We start from the raw sequence: 16,581 nt of genomic DNA on the forward strand, positions 1-16,581 counted from the left end.
CCCAAGTCCCGAATATCCGGTTGCCGTTGTGAGACCTCCTGCAGCTTCGAAACAGGCACCTCAGAATGCGAACGGGCTGTGTATTAAGGTCATACACCAGCTTACGTTCCTGGTTTCTTCGGTCGTGCGTACCCTCTCTCTCTTGCCGCTCACGATCCGTTCCAGCTTCCTCCCCGGTGCCTTCCGTTTCTCCACTTTATTTAGTCTCACAATCAACATCTGCTACAATTAACAATCTCCCCCATGTGTTTCCCATCCACCCCGTTCTCTAGTTGTGTTTTCCTGTTTCACGTGTGTCTCTCTCTGTATCCCTGCTCTCTGTGTCCCGGCCTCAGGATCTTGGCGGTGTCAGGAAGTGACGGCCCGCCCGGTGCCTTCCTCGTTGGACTCCACACAAACGGTTGGTAAAGGCCCTCGTATTCTCACTCGAGCTCGTCCCCTCCTGGGTTTCGAACCATGGTCTCCCTGGCCCCCAAATGCGGCTCCCGAACCCAGTTCCTCTGTGGGTGGTCTCAAAGAAGTCGGCGCGAGTCGCGCCAGTCCCGCCGCAGCGGCCGATAAATATATATTTATTTATTTATTGCATTTTTACCCCGCCCTCCCCACAAACGGGCTCAGGGCGGCTAAAGGCAGGAGCAAAATCTCCCTTGTCAGTCGAAGGGTGTTGGGAGGAACATAGGACCAAGTTAAATTGGGTGCAGAAGCAAACATGCAACCAGTACAAGAGGAGAGGAGTAATATGGAAAGTCCAGAAGATACTGTGCTGGTTTAAGAGACCCATTTGTGAGGTCTTTTAGACCAACACAATATATTCTGGACTCTCAGAATACTTCTTGTGAGGGGATATTATCAAAATAACCAACTTCATGGAAACTTAAGACATGTCTTTGGTTGAATTTTAGCAACACACAAATGACTAAGTTACAGTATAGTGTGGTATGTGAATGCTCCCTCCGGCATTTACCATTTACACAGCTCAGGCTTCTTACTTAAGAAGAAAATCAAAAGTCTAGTTATTTATTCTATGTCCAACACGGACACCTTTCTTTCGCAGCCAAGAATCACTCAGTGTCCTAATTTGAAATGTTATTTAAAACTAATCTAATGAAACATGAGAAAAAAATGTATTTTTTACATTTGTTTTTTATTAACAATTTTTTCAGAAATTACAAAGTGTCAACATTAAACGAACTGAATACAACAGGTTATATAAATTTGTTATTAACTATATAAATAAAAAATAAACCATTTTTTTATATTGTGGATTATCCGGAATAATATCATTATTCAACATATAACTTACAACAGGATACCAAACAACTACAACTTTTTTGTGATATTTATCAGGAGATGCATTAGACATTTTTATTGACAGTTTATACATGATGAAAATTTCCCATATTCGATTATACCTTGTGATAGATTCGGAGGGTTCTTTTCTAACCACTTTGTTGCCACAAGCTGACGTGCGGCTGCTAATAAATATGCTATTAACTCTTCTTTTCTTTTTTCTTGGATGACGCCAACATTCTAGTAAAATCACTTCAGGGGAACAAGGTAAGGCGACATCAGTTATTTCTTTGATTTTCTCTAGTATAATCTGCCAAAAGTGTTGTATTATAGAGCATGACCACCAACAGTGTATAAAATCAACATTATTACCACATTGTTTTTTGCATAGTGAACTATAAGTCTTGTTAATATGAAAAAGTCTGGTAGGTGGGATATACCATCTCATAATAATTTTAGACATTAAAGTATTTAAAGAAATAATTTTTGAATTTCTGCTGTAACCATCCCATATTACTTGCCAGTCTTCCTCAGTAATATCTATTTTTAGGTCTTCTTTCCATTGTTTTTGGTATAAAGTGTGTTTTTCTTCTTTGCTATAGTTTAACTGTGTATACACTAAGGATGATAAATTTTTAGATAAATTAACCTCTTTCTCTAAAAATTGTTCCCAAGGTGTCAGAGGTCGACTTCTCATCAGTCTCAGTGGAGGACATTCAAGGAGGTGTCTGATTTGTAAGTATTTGTACCAGTGTACCTGGTGCTTAATTTTTTCTTCTAGTTGTGCCTTCGTTAAAATATCTTGTTTGTCCAAAAAGTGTGAGATTTTAGTTACGCCAGCTTTCTGCCAAATATCATAATATTCCCAATCTTTACCAGGGATAAACCTTTCTTGTCTAATATATAATGACTGGCTAGAAATACCTGGGGCTAAGATATGTTTCCATTTATACCAAATTCTTAAAGAATTAAATAGATGGGGGTTGTTAGATTGGTTACATTTTTGTAAAATTTTTGGATCCCATAAGGTATCATATAGAGTGCAAGGTTGTAACGGCTCCAATTCTGTATGAGACCATATTGGAGCTCTTTCTAATTTAGCACTGATTATTAGTATGTTAATATTTGTAGATTCATAAATCCATTGTAAGTTGGGTATGCCCAGCCCGCCATGGTCTACTGTCCTATATATTGTTGTGGCTCTAATTCTGAGTTTTTTTCCTGCCCATAAAAAATTGTTTAATTTAGATTGCCACTTTTGAAGTGTTTTTTTTCCTAATGGGATAGATAAAGCTCTAAAAAGAAAATTATATTTTGATAAAATAAAGCTTTTAATTAAGTTAATTCGGTCAGTCCAGTATAAGGATTTTGTTTCCCATTGTTTTAAGGTTGATTTGATTTCTGAGTGGATTCTATCAAAGTTATATTTAACTAAATCTTCTAGCTATAATGGAATATATATTCCTAAATATCTCCAAGGGTTAATAGGAACCTTCAGTTGGTAATCTTTATTTATCTTTATTAAAAGGTCTTCCTTTTTATGTATCGGATGGATAGTGGTTTTTTCATTGTTAAAACTGAGGCCTGATATAGTTTTAAATTGGTTAAGTGTCTCAAAAATTTCTTTTAAGGACTCATTAGGTTTGGTAATATATAACACAATGTTGTCTGCATATAAATTAGTTTTATGAGTTATGTTGCCAATTTGAACACCGTGAATATTGTTATTTAATCTAATATATTCTACTAATGGTTCTATAGCTAAAATAAATAATAATGGGGAAAGGGGACAACCCTGCCTCGTCCCTCTTTGTTAATGTATAGAGTTTGAGATACCATTATTTATTTTAATTTTCGTTGTAGGTTCTCGATATACCACTTGAATTACTTTTTGAATTTTTTTTCCAAAGTTCATACCTACAAGAACTTTATGCAGATAATTTGTTTCAACACTATCAAACGCCTTGTCGACATCCAAGGACATCAACAAGGCTTCTACGGAGTTATTTTCACAATGTGAAATAATATTCAGAGTTCTTCTTATGTTTTCAATTATGTTTCTCTTAGGCAAAAAACCAGATTGGTCTAAATGTATATACTCTGGGAGTATTTTTTAAAGTCTATTTGCAATTAATTTGGTAAATATTTTGCCATCTGAATTTAATAATGAGATAGGTCTATATGCTGTGGGGAATAATGCGTTTTTGCCAGGTTTTAAAATTAGAACCATCTCAGATTGGTTCCAGGATGCTGGGATTATACCTGTTTTCATTATATCATTACATAGACATTCTAGTGGTTCAATTAAAACTGATTTAAAATTTTTGTAAAATTCAGGAGGGTATCCATCTGGACCAACAGCAGTATTATTTTTTTGTTGGCTAATTACCTCAAGAATTTCTGATTGTGAAATTGTACTGTCTAAGTAATCTCGGTGTGTTTTTGAAATCTTTTTTAGTATATTATGTTGCCTCATGAAAGTTGTAATGCTCTCAGTTTTAATTGTTTTAGATTCATAAAAATTTTTATAATAGAAAATAATGTATAATAAAAAATATATGCAGAACATACTGGCATATGTTACAGTATTATGAACAGATGCAAATACATGACATTCCTATTCTATGTAAATTAAATGTAATTAATCAAAGTTCTACGTCTGTTACCAAAACTATATGCAGGAAAGGTACCCTCATTGAATCCAGAAGTACCTATGTCACAAGACACTGAGAGCATATATAGATCAGTTGTAGATTTTTCAGGCTGTATGGCCATGGCCTTGGCATTATAGTACCTGACATTTCGCCAGCAGCTTTGACTGGCATCCTCAGAGGTATAACACAGAAGGATGGAGGACTTTCTGTGTCAATGTGAGAAGAAAAATGGTAGGCAGGTAATTTATATCTACTCAGGAAGGTGGGGTAGGGCTGAGTCATTATCTTGTAGGAGTTTCCCAGGCTGTGACATGCTAATGGAGAAGCTGCTGGCAAAATGTCAGGTACTACAATGCCAAGACCACGGCTATACAGCCTGGGAAATCTACAACAACTAATGAACTCCAGCTGTGAAAGCCTTCGACAACACATATTTAGATTGCATATATGAAAAACATGTTTCCGGCTGAACTATTTCATTATGTTCCTCTGAGCATACAGATGATAGTTTTAAGTGAAACCATAAAGGGTAATTTCTGGTTGCTAACTGCTGTGTCAGTGTTGTGTTTCCTGGGATTAGTACTGGCAGGCTAACAACTATTCATGAGAAGTTATCAGAGCTGTTTTATGCTTGCTGAGCAAATTTTTCAAAGCTTGGAGTTGTTACAGGAAGACTAAGCAGATTCAATGAACCACTGCTAATTTTGGCTAACTTTTGATAATCAATGAAGCAAGGCCTATAAAATACACGTTCTGCAAACCATGCATTATTTACATTAAGTTCCGTGACAGTACAACATACAAAACTCCCTTACACAAAGTCAGACAACTGATCCATTTCCTCTAACTGGCAATAGCTCTTCAGAGTCAGACTCATCTTTCCTAATATCTGGCTTGCCAACTTCCATGTGGAGCTTGGAGATATCCTGGAATTAATAACTGATCTCCAGACAACAGAGATCAATTTCCCTGGAGAAATCTGCAGCCTTGAAGGGTGGATTCTATGGCTTTATATCCTGCTGAAGCCCCTCCCCCCCAAACTCTGTCCTTCCCAGGATCCACCCCCAATTCTCTAGGAATTTCCCAACCCGGAGCTGGTAACACTACCTGTTGCCTCCGAGTGAATCTTGGACAACCAGGTACTCTGCAAAAGGTCAAAGAAGTAGATCAGGTACTTGTCAAGATATTGATCACCAGAAAGCCCTTCATGTCTAGGACTCACATAACTGTAAAACCATCTCTCCTGCTATGCTTTTTTTAAAATAAACTTTTTATTATATTAACATAACATTAACATCCAGTGACAGTGTATAACTTAAAACAATTACTATCCATGTCTATACCAAACAAACCAACAAGCTAAACATATCCATACATAATAAAATAATGTACAGGTAGGTAGGTATTCCTACTGAACAAGATCTGAATCTAAGTATATTATTTATTCTATAACACTCTTATATATATTCCTCATAAAACTGAAGTGTTATCACTAACTTACTGTAGCTGACGTGAGATGGGGGCATGGCGTCTGAGCGGTATGTAATGGATGCTTGAGCGTTAAGCTCCTTGGAACCTTTCCTCAATTTGCACCTAAGCCAACATTCACCAAGCCTGCACAACTTTAAAGTACTACTACAAGATATGGGAAGAAATTCTGAACCGAAAACACAGAACACCGCATATGTGAGTAAAGGGGTCCATTCTTATTTCCCGAAGGCAGAGAAATCTGGGCCTCCCAGAAACGCCGCTTTTGACTCTCCCAAAATGGCAACGGTCCGTGTCGACCAACAGCCGGAGGGGCCTATGGTCTCCTGGCAAGAGTTCCATAACTCCTTACAAGCCCTTGAGAAAAACATATCCACCACCATCGCTATTAATGCCATTGACCACACAACTCAACAAACCTAAGCAGTCTATGGCACAAGTAGCTCAAACAGCTGAATCGGCGATGGAAGGTAGCTTAACCCTTCAGGAAGACACTTCATTTTTCTACAAAAGGGAGGAGTGGACTACAGATAAAATTATATTGGAAAATCAATTAAATGCAAATAATATCAAATTTAGAGGGATCCCTGAGAATGCAGAAAAAACAACGGAGTTAAAAATATTTCTAGCGTCTTGGTTGGCAGGAATCTTAGAACTTTAGGAGGGAGTGGCGCCCTTGATTGACTTCACCTATAAAGTGGGTTCACTCCGTGCGCACCAAAACAATACACCCCGGGACGTCATTGTGAGATTTATGGACACACGCACTAAAATAAAGATACTTTCTACTGCCAGACCCAAAGGCTTTTTGCTTTTGGATGACACCAAAATTCTGATTTTGCAAGATTTGTCAGCAGAGACTCTGCAATGCTGAAAAGCTATGAAACCCATAACCACGGTATTGATCAATGCTAAGATACGTTACAAATGGGTCGCATATTATAAACTCCAAGGACTTCATAATGGCACCTTGCTTCAAGCCTCAGACCAAGATTCTGGTATAAAACTCCTCCAGGATCTGCAACTCCAAATTATCCATAATTTGTGTGTGTGGTTGTGGTTGTACCTTGCTGAACTAGTGATTGTTGTTTTTCTTTACTCGATATAATAGATACTCTACCAAAGTGATATTCTGTAACATAACCTGAACATGTTCTCTAGTCTGTGAAGAATAGGGAGAGCGAGGCCCAGCTGGGCTGCAGCTCAGACCTGCAAATGATGGCATCTAGGCATGTCTGGGTTGTTGCCTCTTCCCTCAAGAGAGCATTACCATCTTTTCAAAGCTTGGGGGATGTATGGAGCTCAGCTCAGCTGAGATGAAATAAATTCCTATAGAGATTCTCTACAGAGATTCATAAGCAAAAAAAAAAAGACAAGCTCATGTTTCCAAGGAACTTAAATCAACATTGGACAGTAATAGAGGGAGTAGAGGTGTATTTCTTTTGCTTTAGGTCATTTAAGTGCATTAGTATAAGAATGAGCAGTAGCAGAACAAAAGGCTGTAAAACTAGATTCCAAGCTGATAAGCATTTAATTGATATGTTAAAAAGTTACTAGTTTGGGGAGGCGGGGTCTACGGCACAACGATGGCCCTCCGCCCTGACAGTCCCTCTCGCTGACTGTGTCCTCTTAGCAAGGCCACAAGCTGTGTCGACCCGATCAAGCGCAGGAGATCTAGCGGAGGAGCGAGTAAGAGCGTGGTCAAGATAAAGACCAACAATGAACTGTGAGTTAAGGAACGAACTGTGAGTGAAAATGAGCGATTTGTCTTCAGAAGAGAAAATTCCCTCCCCCTCAAAGGAAAAACTTTCTGAGCGATAACGTGCTGAAAGAGGGACACCTCTCAATGCATTTATATAAACAAGGAGGGGGGAGAGAGAGAGAGAAATGATTGTAAACAGATACTTGAAGCGAAATCCCCCCCTGAAACCCCTTAAGCAATTGGAGGGGGGTGCCTCTTTGACGCGTTTACATAAACGGAAGAGGGGAGGGGGAGAGAGAGAGACAGCTGTAAATGGATACTTCTGAAAGACTTTATTTGCAAGCGTGTAAGCCTGTTGTTGGAGATTTCCATGAGCTTTTAACAGAGTATGCGATTTGCAGAGCCAGGAAGAAAGAGACTTTATTGAAAATAAAATGTTGAAAGAGCAGATACTCTAAAAAAGATGGCAAAAACTCCGAGAAGAATGGTTGACGTCACTGCACTAGTAGCAGAAGCCATTAAGCCGATCCTGGAGCAACTTGCTGGTATTAACCAGCAGCTTGCCAAGATAAATCAACAATTTGTGTCTCGGCAGCTCCAGGAGGTGATCGGAGAAAAAATGGAATTGAGGGCTCTCAAAGCGAATGAGATGGACTGTCAGCTAAGCTGCCATGAGTGTGGAGAGGCTTTCTAATTGCTTTGCATTCCTTAGGGTTGTGGCTGCCAGATGAGACAGTGATATGTAACCCCCCCCCGCCCCAAGGGTGGTACTGTAACACTTCACTTTTCTTCTAGGTAAAATGGACCATGGAGGTAGTTTGTTATGGCCTTACACTGCCTTTAGATGGTGACACGGTAAAGTACTGTGTTGATGTTTATACAGACTGGATTATGGCTCTGGTCTTACCAAAGGATTCCATTCCTGCACCCATTGTGAAAGAGCCAAATCTTTATGTTCAGATCATTCTCAAACATCGGCAAAATCTCTTTGTACCAAGGTGAGTAGCAACAAATAGAAAATAATTTTAATTTAATTATACAGCATTGTTCTTAACCAAATGTTTCAGGCTGATTTGTAGTTATAATGTAGATTTAATCATATTTCAGTTTAATGGATCCATCAGTTTAGAGTTAACATAGGATGCAGAAGAATCTCAGAGTCTCATAACTTCCTATTTTGGAAGTAAAATTAAAGTAAAAGATAATTTATAGGAAACTGGATTCAGGTGGGTAGCCATGTTGGTCTGAAGCAGCAGAACAAGTTTGAGTCCAGTGGCACCTTTGAGACCAACAGAGTTCTGGTATTTTAAAAAGTGTGCGTACACACAAAAGCTTATACTCAGAATAAAACTTTGTTGGTCTTAAAGATGCCACTGGACTCAAACTGTATAAGAAACTGGTAGCTGCAAGGAAAACCCCCCAACTAAGGATGTATTCTACACAGGGAAATATTAAAGTTGGAGTAAAAATTAATTTTAAAATAGTAATTAATGTGTATAGTTGATATGTAGAACAGTATATATGTAGCAGTCCTAATAACCCAGACTGTGTCATCAGAGCTCAGAAGCTAATCAGGGTTGGTAACTGGATGGGAGACCACCAAGGAAACTGGGGCTACTATACAGAGGTATAGTATATAGTATAGTATAGTATAGTATAGTATAGTATAGTACAGTACAGTACAGTACAGTACAGTACAGTTTATGTAGTATTATATAAAAAAAAAATCCCCTCCGGAGGCTTTAAAAAAAAGTTACTAGTTTGTATGAAGCTTGAGTAATTTTGCTGCTTCAGGTACAACAAAGAAACAAAACTCTTTATTTTGTCTCCCAGGAAGGAGCGATTCTCAATGCTTGCAGTACGGACCTTGTTCATGCAGTCTTCACAGTGGCTAAATCACTTAATGCTCAGTAGATCAACAGTCCAGTACAGAAACGTCCCCTCTCTTCCGCAGACAATTGCTATACAGTGTATGATGTGAGCATGAGCCAGTATGTTCATTCAGGTGTTCACCAGGCTTTGGTAATTTTGCTGACCTCTTTATGAGGTGGGCATGAGATTGTAAGCACATACTTGAATGAAGGAATATGTTAAACTTATCATGGTAGAGGGCTTGCATGCTATCTTCCTGCTGTGATCAACCATACCTTTGTCATTGCAGATGCTTACAGTCCTCCTCTATATGGCTGGTGGGTTGTGGCTGCCAGATGAGACAGTGATATGTAACCCCCCCCCCCCCAAAAAAAGTGTGGTCCTGTAACACTTCACTTTTCTTCTAGTTTAAAATGGACCATGGAGGTAATTTGTTATGGCCTTAAACTGCCTTTAGATAGCGACACAGTAAAGTACTGTGTTGATGTTTATACAGACTGGATTATGGCTCTGGTCTTACCAAAGGATTCCATTCCTGCACCCATTGTGAAAGAGCCAAATCTTTATGTTCAGATCATTCTCAAACATCGGCAAAATCTCTTTGTACCAAGGTGAGTAGCAACAAATAGAAAATAATTTTAATTTAATTATACAGCATTGTTCTTAACCAAATGTTTCAGGCTGATTTGTAGTTATAATGTAGATTTAATCATATTTCAGTTTAATGGATCCATCAGTTTAGAGTTAACATAGGATGCAGAAGAATCTCAGAGTCTCATAACTTCCTATTTTGGAAGTAAAATTAAAGTAAAAGATAATTTATAGGAAACTGGATTCAGGTGGGTAGCCATGTTGGTCTGAAGCAGCAGAACAAGTTTGAGTCCAGTGGCACCTTTGAGACCAACAGAGTTCTGGTATTTTAAAAAGTGTGCGTACACACAAAAGCTTATACTCAGAATAAAACTTTGTTGGTCTTAAAGATGCCACTGGACTCAAACTGTATAAGAAACTGGTAGCTGCAAGGAAAACCCCCCAACTAAGGATGTATTCTACACAGGGAAATATTAAAGTTGGAGTAAAAATTAATTTTAAAATAGTAATTAATGTGTATAGTTGATATGTAGAACAGTATATATGTAGCAGTCCTAATAACCCAGACTGTGTCATCAGAGCTCAGAAGCTAATCAGGGTTGGTAACTGGATGGGAGACCACCAAGGAAACTGGGGCTACTATACAGAGGTATAGTATAGTATAGTATAGTATAGTATAGTATAGTATAGTATAGTATAGTATAGTATAGTATAGTATAGTTCAGCAGTTCGAGACCCAAGTGTGCCGCATGACGGAGTGAGCTCCCATCTCTAGTTCCAGTTCCTGCCAGCCTAGCAGTTCAAAAGCAAGAAATTGCAAGTAGATAAATAGGTACCACTTCGGTGGGAAGGTAACAGTGTTCCGTGCGCCTCGGCGTTTAGTCATGCCGGCCACATGACCACGGAAAGGTCTTCGGACAGCACTGGCTCTTCGGCTTTGAAACGGAGATGAGCACCGCAACCCTAGAGTCGGATTCGACTGGCTTTCGAGCAAGGGAGACCTTTACCTTTACCTATACAGAGGAAGCCAATGGCAAACTACTTCTGCTCATCTTTTGCCTTGAAAACTCCCTGACGTGGGTCACCATGAGTTGGTTGTGCCTTGATGCCACACTTCTCCTTCATAGTTTATATATCACCATTGCTGAATTCTATGTTGAAGCTTGTCAGACAAGTTCTAAGATGCTTTCTTTTTTCGTAAAATTATTATTTAGACATGGTAGCTCAGGATGGTGGAAGCCATGATGTAATTGGGTCTTTTAAAATGGATATGTGCTGCCTTTAGAACAAGGTATCATCAAATGACATTTGTTTAGCCCATGGTACTGAAACATATTTGCTCTGAATTGTTGGAAGCCATAGCAGCCATGGACTATAAAGGTTGTGAAACTAGATACTTACCTGAAAGTCAGTATGTGTTCAACTTGCTTGTTAAACTTGAGTAGTCTTTTGTGTACCCTTACAGCGGTCCCATTGTTGTGCCATTAATACTTGTTCTTGACTGCTGTTTCTGTTTTTATTGTGGAGAAACATTCATTTGTTTATCTTGAAAGTATGTTAACAATTCATAATTGAGAGCATGACATATTTGCTTACTTTACCAATTCTGGTATTACAATAAAGGTAAAGGTAAAGGTTCCCTTGCTACCAGACATGAAAAGGCAAAAGTATGAATTGGTCCATAATAGTGACCTCCTGTGCTGATTTTGATACACTTGTTTAGGGTTCAAAGGGGAGTGTCTTTTGGCACCATGAAGCCTAATGGACTTTTTGAGGCATAAGATTTTTTGGATTACAGGTCACTTCATATACCACCACTTCTTGCAGGAATTGTGTGAAGTCTCTAGCAGGTTATTTTCAGCCTGGTTGCTCAAAGGTTCATGAATAATTTATATTAATACCCCACCTTTCTTCCATGGCGCTTTAGGTAGGCTGCATAGTGCTGTCAGGTAAACCCTCATCCAGGCACTTCCCAGGCCCAGATGTACTTCAGCAAGGCTGTGGCATCATGTGCTTTTGGTACATGCATATGCAATTACTGCATGATTTGTATGTCTGCAAATCTGTCTATGCTGAGTGGCTCTTAATACTATTTTAAATGAGAGAGCCTTTTAAAATGATATAGTTTATGAGGATTCCCGCTTTCATTAAAAAAAACCAAACCCTGTCATTTTTAAGTGTAAGTGTTCTGCAACTTGTTCTTAAGAGCTGTTTCTTTGGCTACAGGCAGGATCAAGGCTCCAGTCAGGTTAAACTGTGTTTGCAAGTTTTGAAAGCTGTCCAGAAATTGGCTCATGAGTCCACCACCATGGCTCGAGAAACATGGGAGGTTTTATTATTGTTTCTGCTACAGATTAATGACACTCTGCTGGCAGCTCCAACAGCGCAAGGTTTGCCTCCCTATCTATTGTTTCTTTTCCTATTGTATTCTATTGTATTCTATTCTATTGTATTCTTTTCCTATTGTATTCTATTGTATCTTTTCCTCCCTATCTATTGTTTGCAGTGTGTAACTTTGTATGATATGTGATCTCAAGAGGCCTCTGCACCTCTGTTCCCATCACAAACTTGTAGCCATAAAGTGAATGAGGTTGAAGCAGTGAGCCTCCTGCTTAAATTCTTAACTTGGATTTCTATAAAATGATTGTACACTTCCATTATGATGATCATATAAGCATTACCTGAGTTGTTGGACTGTATATTCACAAATGCTATAGATAGTGATTTCTGCATCTTATAGTCTTTAATAGCGAAGTCTGGATATCTTTGGATACTTCAGTCCGTTCACTGGAGCTGTGAACAGGCAAGACAGATCTTTCTACAAACCTGAAAAGGACCATAGGTTTGCAGAAAAATGTGAAGTCTAAAAAAAAATACAATGAAGGTTGGCAGCCTTAGGCCTGACAGCAGCCACCGTATGAAAGCCAGTGTGGGGTAGCAGTTAGAGCCTTAGGTTAGAGTCTGCGAGACCCAGGTTCAGATCCCCATCTCGCTGTGGAAGCTGACTGGTTGATTTTGGACCAGTCACATACTTTCAGCCTAACCTACGTCACAGGATTGTTGTGTGGATAAAAAGGAAAAGAGAATAATGTAAGTTGCATTGGTCTTCACTGTGGAAAAAGGTGGGATATAACTGAAGTAAATAAAGAATAAATATAGCTGAAGATGGCAAAAGTTAGTTTGGTGAATGGCTGAGAAGGAGAGAATGAGGCAAGGAGAAGATATGGGGATTGCCAAGAAGAGGGAAAGAAGAAATATTGTGGGGATGAGTAAAGTGAGGTGTAACCTTGAGGGTCCCCTACCATGCAAGTGGGTGTGGCCCAGTGGCCAGCACCATACAACTGGGCCACAGTTTTCCTAGGCAGAAGCTGGAAGGGGGGCGAGAGGGAAAGCTTAAAACAGAGGGGTAAATAAAGGTAGGTTGGCTGTTGGGTGGGAAGCTCCAAGTTTGGAAATTGGGAGCCTGGGGGGATTTGAGGAGGGAAGGGACCTCAGAGGGGTATAATGAAGCATTGTACTGAGGTCCCTGTCCTTCTAAGGCTTCACCCCCAAATATCCAAGGATTTCCCAGTCTCAATCTGGCAACCCTAAGAGGAACTGATCTCTGTATGTGGGAGTTCTGTTGTGATTCAAGAAGATCTCACCCCCCCACACAGAGGTTGGCAACCCTAGAAGAAGAGAAGGAAGCAGGAAAAGAGGGGAGGCTATGGGGGCTTCCAGGAAAGAGAAAATAGTGGGAGAGGGGGAAGTGAGAAGCCTCCTGCAAGTCCTTGCGGGTTCCCGCTTGTATGATACTAATAGCCATGAACTTCTGAATTTTGATTTACAATGAGAAGTTGTCTAATTAAAATGAACCATAACTATGATTTGCTAAAAGAAATGGCGGCAAGATATGAAAGTATAAATTAAGGTTGCCCTTTAGAATACTGTAATATGCACCCGAGGAACTTAATCCTTCATTTTTAGTGGTAGGCCTGCACTGCTGAGATTGGAAGCAGATTGTAGACAGTTCCTCATGCTATCCTAAAGGCTTTTAGCAGGTCAGAATTGGATCATTCATTCTACACTCCTGTTGATCTTTGCAACACCTATGTCAGTATTTTTATCTACAGTGTTATAGGAGGGACTTTCCAAACAACGGACCCGAAAAAATTCAGGATTTCCAAAAATCGTGGATCCGAATACAATACCAGTATTGGGATCAATGCTCCCTCTAAGCTGTGGAGTCTTGTGAGCAAAAATTCTACTTTGTGGGCCACGGGCATTAAAGTTGTGATTGAGCGATTTGGCTAATGCATATAAATTAGTTAGTTCTGGAGTCATCCTTTCTGAGCTAAGACAAAAATGTGTGAGCCGGAGGCTAAAAAACTGTGAGCTAGCTCACACTAACTCAACTTAGAGGAAACATTGATTGGGATCTGGGATTTTTCAGAAATCCTGAATTTTGAATTTTTCAGGGGTCCAATAGACCGGAACTACAAAATACTGGTTAAAAAAAAATTGCACACCCCTATCCCATACAATGATTGCAATGACTTAAATGTTCCAGAGCATGAGACCTTTCTTATGTATCTGTTCTCCCAGATATATAAGAGAATGTGGTCACCGAAGTTGACTCATACAGGAAAAGTGTGTGTGTTTGTGTGTGGCTGGAGGAGGGCAAGCAGGGAAGATACTGAGGCATATCTTCTGGGATAACAAAAAGCTGTTTGTCAAAGGAATAGGGTCAATTCTCTGGACAGACTTAAGATGACACAGGAATGCACTTAATTCACTGTCTCTTAAATGTTAGAGTGACTGTTTAAAAACAGCAGTATAGGATCACCCAACATTCATGCAACTACTTGTGGAAATTCAAGTTATTCCCCATTTAAAATGGTTTTTCAAGTTTCTCCTTGCTTTGCTTAATTACAGAGGTAACAAGGAGTGATGTGGGTTTTCTCGAAGGATTTAAATCTGAAAAATGTATAGAGCCGCAAATTGAGCCTGATCTGATTTAATCTTCCTTCTGATTTCTATTCAGTTAAAAAATTAACAGTACCCAGGTTAATCGTTTTGTCCAGTAGCAGCAAATTCTCCAGTTGAAATATTTGCTCAGGAGACAATTAAGTGTAGTTTAAATGTTGTATTTAAACATATTCATTGCTTCGTTTAGAAATTTTTGTTCTTGGAATAACACTTGTAAAAATGTTAAGTGTTATGTAGTGGGTTGCCGCATGGATAGACGACAGACAATGGCGTAGTGCATAGCACGCTTTATTTGGCACACAACAAGACAGGGCACAAATGGCCCGGGGGCCAACTATATACAACCCTGGGGACACACCCCTGGTCACCATTGGTGGGTTTGAATCTCCCGCCACGGATCCCATTGGCTCCCCAGTGGAGGGACTAGGAGCCTAGTCCCTATTGTTGTTCCAGAGTCAAGCTCTGGTAGCTCTGGCGGTCAGCATACACACGGTGGCGGTCAGCATACACAACATTAAGACAATATAGTGTATTTTTCCTTTCATTGTTTAAATGTAAGGAAAGAAAAACTGAAGGCACTAAAATTGTTGTCACTAACATTAGCACACCCAAAGTACTGGAGGTTTGAACCTGGGTCTCACAGATTTCAGTCTGGCACTGTAATCACTATACTATGCTGGCTTCCAAAAATAAAACACTCAAAATTTTCCCCCCCATCTCTGGTAACAATATAGAAACTTATATGATTCTAATTGCTTCCATGAAACTAATAGCTTATGCAGAACTTCAGGCCAGTAGTACTCACTCTGCAAAGAGCCATATTTCTAGTTAACATCAACCAAAAGAGCCACATTGGCATCAGGTCTGGAACTCATGGAGGCTGGCAGCTTATCTGTGCCTTTGGCAGCAGCTGTTTCAAGGTGGGAACGGCATGTCAGCCAGGAGCCCCACTGGGCAAAGGCCTTGGCCATTTGGCTGAAACATGGGGCAGTGTGAGAAGAGCTGTGTGTGGTTCTTAAGCCACTGAATGAATATCACTCCTTCAGAGCATCTTGGATTTTGTTTCAAGCTTCTGTACCTAAGTGGTTTTTGAGAGAATTTTTAAAAGTGCATTGGCAGTGTTGTACAGAACAATTTCTGTTGTGGTTCATAAATACAGAATTGTGGACCACGTCATGCTACATTTCTTCATTTGTGCCTTCTGCTCTTTCTTTTACACAACCAGGCCTTCTTGTTGGTATCTAGAATTGCATACATCCCTTCTTGTATCGCATATTTCCAAGCAATGTTCCAAATCGTGGAGGGCTACACAATGCTTTTGTCACATATTAAGTTGATACTTAAGTGGTATTTGACTGGTACAGTACAGTGGTGATAACAAACCACAAGTGTGTCAATATGCAGCAGTCAAGATTTGTATTTTTACAGCTGAATATGCTTCATAACAAAGCGTAGTGTGAAAATACTTAAAAGATCTTGATAGATTAACAGGGATTTCCGACGGTGGTATAAAGATATGCAGTAGGTGAGAGAGAGAGAGAGAGAGAGAGAGAGAGAGAGAGAGAGAGAGATGAAACTTCCGTTTTTGCTCCAATTATAGGTGGAATTGCTGAGAATCTGGCTGAAAGGTTGATGGGTGTGCTGTTTGAAGTCTGGTTGCTGGCCTGTAACCGGTGCTTTCCCACACCACCTTACTGGAAAACTGCCAAAGAGATGGTAGCAAACTGGCGGTATCATTCTGCAGTGGTGGAGCAGTGGAGCAAAATAATCTGTGCCCTGACAGCTAGGTAGGTGAAGCTTTGTCTTTTTTCCATAGATCAGTTTGATGATGTAAGCTTAGAACATGAGATGAAAACTTCCAGCAATTGAATTTTGTGTCTTCAGGTAGCATGGTTTAGAAGCTCATGCCACAGCCTTACGTTTCATAAAATGGGCTGCTGTTCACTAACCATCGGGCTGGCCAGAATACTTCTTCCTTGATGCCTAGTTTTCCATATGGAGGGATTATTTTTTTAT

The 16,581-nt window shown here is 39.6% G+C and overlaps 1 pseudogene; it reads left to right on the forward strand.

Annotated features, from left to right (window-relative positions):
• The window catches only part of LOC107115236, an 82,716-nt pseudogene that overhangs the window by 15,664 nt on the left and 50,471 nt on the right, over nt 1-16,581 (forward strand).

The sequence above is a fragment of the Gekko japonicus genome, unplaced genomic scaffold, assembly GCF_001447785.1.
Source record: "Gekko japonicus isolate JY-2015 unplaced genomic scaffold, Gekko_japonicus_V1.1 scaffold316, whole genome shotgun sequence".
Classification (NCBI taxonomy): Eukaryota; Metazoa; Chordata; class Lepidosauria; order Squamata; family Gekkonidae; genus Gekko; species Gekko japonicus.